Source organism: Fopius arisanus, unplaced genomic scaffold, assembly GCF_000806365.1.
Source record: "Fopius arisanus strain USDA-PBARC FA_bdor unplaced genomic scaffold, ASM80636v1 scaffold00253, whole genome shotgun sequence".
Classification (NCBI taxonomy): Eukaryota; Metazoa; Arthropoda; class Insecta; order Hymenoptera; family Braconidae; genus Fopius; species Fopius arisanus.
In genome coordinates this window covers 68,061-73,281 of record NW_011887992.1, presented here as the reverse complement: position 1 = coordinate 73,281, position 5,221 = coordinate 68,061, and positions in this window count along the sequence as shown.

The window sequence follows — 5,221 nt, the reverse complement described above, 5'->3', positions numbered from 1 at the left end:
CACGACCCGCACACTGAGCAACCGAGCAGTCCCGTACCCTCGTACCTCCACGACTCGAGGTTTAGCTTCTGTAGATAGGAAATTCTGGGATGATCAGTGAAAAATTGAGTTTTGAATACGGTTAGAGTTACGGTTGGGGTTCGTCGATTCCGCGTAGCTAAAAATCGGCTGGCGCCCTAAACATATTTTTAAGGATTGGATTGAGCTGCTGATTACCCCCGGAGTTTCGTTTAGATTTTTATGGTTTTGTCGTTCCAGAGTCGTCGGAATTGCGAGAACGAAGGTAATGGCCGTTTTTGGCCGTGTTTTCGGATATCGATAAAATTGGGCTAGGGTTTTGAGTATTTGGTGAGGCCATAGAGGAAAAATCATTACAACGTCCACACTCATGATGCAACTGTGAATCATCGAAAGTGTACCTATTCTAATATATAATTTTAGCTTCACGAAGTTCTGCTATAATTGATATGATTTCATTATCGTGACTCTGATTACCTGCCCCTTGTGAAGCTACAAGTAATCGCACACGTTCCACAAGTTCGTTGGGATCATCCCAATAAACATAGTCTACTGTGTGGTCTCATTGAGCTGTCATAAAAGTAGGTAAGAGCTCCTTGCCTGCATACATTGGCCTGTCAAACTGTGAAATATATTTTTCATATTTTTCCCTCTTAATATCTGGAATGCCTCCACGTACTTTATAATTTTTTTGATGACCATTGGTTGCAAGTATTATATTTTTGTATGCATTAATGTGACTTTCACTGATCAAAGCCGTGGTTGGATGTTTCATGAAGAGAAGCTCCAGTAATCTATCAGGCCAGGCGTATGTCATTGATTTGACTTTTACAAATTCATCTTCAAAGAATATTGCCGAATCTCCAATCATGAAGTTATGCGTAAGTTTGCGAACACCGTATGCTTTATCCCATCGGCTTGTATTAATTTGTGCGAGATATTTTCCTGTCAGAGTGTCCGGGTCAATAGATTATTCATTTTCTGCATTATCATCGATCATTCGATTAGTATGAATTGTACTTTGATTCTGCTTGAGTGAACTGTTTATAGTTGGGACAATCGTTTCATCGTAAGTGTTATCAACAACTGGCACAATAGTCTCATCCAAAGTGATATCGAGTAAAGATGATGGTGTGGAAGAGCTCTCCCCGGGGGTATTGCCAGTGTTGTGTTTCATAGTATATTATGCAACACGTGCGTAATATATTTTCTGACTCGTGGGGGATTTGTAACACGAGCCGAAGGCGAGTTTTACAATCCCACGAGTCGAAAAATATATTACGCACGCGTTTCATACAAAATTTTATGTCATCGCGCCCGGAATCCGCGATTTAACCGAGTGAAGCGAGGTTAGAATCGCGCGATTACGGGCACCGATGGCATAAAATTCATTTCATCCTGCTTGAATAATACCAAAAAATTGACATCATCACGCACTAAATGCTTTGGAATCCATGCATACGATTGACACAAATAAAAACTGTCCACATTTTTATGTCTCTCCATACAAAAATATGCTTTGATATTATTTTGCTTTTCACATGCAACATCGTCGAATATGAATACTGAGTTTTCCTTTGCATCATATATAATAGTTGAGTTTCTCGAGCGGTTTCAGTAAATTTTCCAAAAATTGATATTTAGGTTGGTTAAGAGACTTTGAATATACATAAATATTGGAAAATCTTAAGCCGTTGGGGTGAATTATAAGGCTCAAAAGAGCATTAATTTTTCCACAATTCGATGGTCCACAAAAAACTGCGCGGATAGTGTTTGGCAGCACCCCCGTGTACTTAGCAGGAAGGGTACAATAATTGGGAAAACTATCTAACGTCTTCGATTGTACATCGTTAGTACATGATTGTACTAGATTTTTTTTTGTTTGTACATTCACTCATTAATTATAAATAATTATTCTATTTTTGCTATGATGCTAGCCGGAATAAAATGAAAAATTGCTCAATGGGTTCAATAAATGGTCAATTCGATAGGAAATTGTTTGTACATCATGAATTACAAATTTTCTTCGTTTGTACATTCCTTATTAATGATTAAATAACAAATTAATAATTCTAATTCGCCCCCCACTCCACACGACAGCTGCTATGGTTCCTGTGTTGTGCGCGATTATATATACTTCATTTTGTTATTTTCTACCTCAATAAAAAACATGAAATTGAATACTACGACATCTGATAAACCGTCAATTGTCTCAATTAAATATGTTTCAAACATGATAATAAATATCATCATTCTGAAGACATTGGAAATTTGGACCGAATTTTTTGACAGCTGGAAGGAGGTTATGGTGAGGAATAGTCAATAGCATTGTAGATAATATTCATGCGATAGAATTTATGATTAGTACATATGTATTACAGGGTTGTGTGTGATCAATTAAAGTGATTAATTATGACATCATTATTTTTAAAACAGCTTCGGAAATCCGGCTATGAATCCGAAGATCACAGTGTTGGCGGAGGATGAATCTTCTTCTATTACATTAATTTTATCTCATTATCAATTAAGTATTGTTGAATATCTGAGAAACATTTTTTTTTCATCATTGCAGGTGAAGTTCCAAAAACGATAAAACAGGCCCCAGAAGACAAACAAAAACAGAAAGAACACATGATTTAAGTTTAAGTTTAAGTGTCTATTCATGGATCGTTTTTGCAGTGATAAATAAATAAAAGACAGAGAGATTGAAAGACTTTCGGCAGGAGTATTACACATAGGACATTGCTGGATATCAGTTATTTTAATTATCTCACTGTCACAAAATTACAATGGGTATTTTGAAGTATTATTAAAATTTTATTATTCTTCAAAAAGTATGTTGGAAGTTTCAAGCTCGCCCTATAGATCGAATATGTTCGTTTATCTACAAAAAAAGAGGGATTTCAAGAGGAAATTGGGATGGGCATTAACGCTTGAGGCACATCATATAGGTCGCAAGTCGCAGCAGATTCTTTCGCTGATTGTCTAAGATCGAGCTCTAAGTAAACATGGGCATTGGAGACATTTTCTTCCTGTTTTGATGCCCCGCATGAACACTGTACATTCGAAACTGTCGGATAATATGCTATTGTTCTTTGTAAGTGACTGTATCCCCAGTGTTTCGTTGATTTAAGGTCAGGGCACCAGGAACGAATGCTCCGTTGTTTGTTCCCACACTGTGGGTTAGAGCAGAGTATGCTTCTAATGATACTGGGGTCTTTACACATTAATGATGACCACACGACGTGAGGATTACCGTGAGCATTGATTGTTTGTACAAACTTCGAGGTCAGAACTCCGTTATTATCCTTGGGAGGATAGAGTGGAAGCAGGAGCTGTGCTCGTTTAGTATAAATCTCTTTACATGGTCCTGCGTCTCGAAATCTCACAATAAATTCAGCCAAAGGACTCGTTGATTGTTCTAGAAATGACTGATAAAATTTGTCGTCCAAAACAGCCGTATAAAGGATTTGAACGAGTGAATCAAACGGACATGAATTTGCAACGACGTATGTGTTATGAGCAAGCACTACAGATCCACAACGTTGAGAGTGGGGCAGCAAATGGGTTGTTGTTTTCGGGTTTCTCCTAGTGGGATCACTATATAAAATTTCTGGCCAATCACGAAAGAATCTGGTCTGTGATCTTTTTACTTTAGTTGCCTGCTTTGGTTTAGGTACATCTAGATAATCATGCTCCAGTTCAACGTTCTTAACGTCTTCTGCAGTCAGTATTGAGTAATTGTGCTGATGAATTTGGTTGCTATCAGCTGTTGTCGAATTAATGATAGTGCCTGAATTACCAACGATTGAATCTAAGCTAAGCCCGTCCTCTATTTTTGATGAGTTGAAGATCGGAAAAGTATTTTCGGGTATCTCACTATCGACATCCAACTCATTTGGTGTCGTTTCCTCTACAATTTTCTCCGTGTGAACTTTTAGCGGTGCAGCAGATTCTTTTTCCTTTTCATCATGAGGACTTGGCATCTGTTGCCCACAGTCATTCTTCCAGCTCTGATCTCCATGCTTATTCATATCATTATCATTTTTCTTATTGAGAAAATAAAAGGGCTCACATTTCCTTCGCCAATTTTCTCTATTAAAAAATTCATCTTCACTCGAACAATCTTCCAGAATAACTCTATTTTTTTCACATTTAGTCTCATGTGGATGGCGCTCAAGATGTCTCCTCGTTCCTTTTGAACTTGTTCTGTGTTTTTGAAATACAGGTTTAGAATCGCTGTCCCGGGTGCGTGTCTTCTTTTTTTCCAATTCTTTTTCAGGTGAAATTTCTCTAGCATCATTCGTCCGTTTGACGAGAACATCTTTAACTGGAGGGCTGAATACGTATTTATTTTGATTCTTAAAATGCTTTAGGTGTGAGTCGAAGTTGAGTTGCTCTCCTGTCAATGGTCTGATGTGAATCATGAGGAAACTATCAACGGACTGCGGCAATTTATGCTGCTTGAAGACTTTATCCTTCAAGATACTAAAATTAGCTTCTGAAGAACTGGAGGTGTGGTGACCCATGAAAAATGGATTACCCACTGCTGTCCATAACAAAAATTCTCTCCCCACACGTTTTAGATCTTTGATCAATTCTGGCAAGTAGTAGGCATTCAATTCGAGACCTTCTGAAGTGACTGCTCCAGCATCAGTAATGATCCCATTAATGAAACTCGTCATTTGAGGACTATGATATTCTTCCTCGATAGTTACTTCTGGATCGTAATCCTCAAGTTTTTGCATGGCTTTGTAATCGATAAATCCTTCCTCGTTGATAGGCCGAGCTGCCATGAACTTTTGCAATTACACACAATTGTACACGAGCATCTCGTACACTTGAAGCATAAGGTGAGATCAATGCAAAATCTTCGTGTGCCTGAAGTGCTACCAAACAAGTCAAATAAAATAGTTCCTTGAAGTCCTCCAATGTTTGGCAGTCGACCATCAGTGCTAAAGCTCGAATGTAAAAATCTTTCACTGCTGCCAATTGCAAATTCTTGAAGATATTCCATCTACAGGCAGCATGAATGAAGTGAGCAACGTCCGTGAATAAAAATGTGGCCATCGTTTGAGGTGTTAGTGCCCTTGTTTTAACTGCGATGCACAATTTTTCTAGGTACTCAGTGTAAGAGTATTTTTCCCGGGTCAACACCCCGGGATAATCCTCAAACTATTCTGGCTGCCGCCTCTATCGTTCA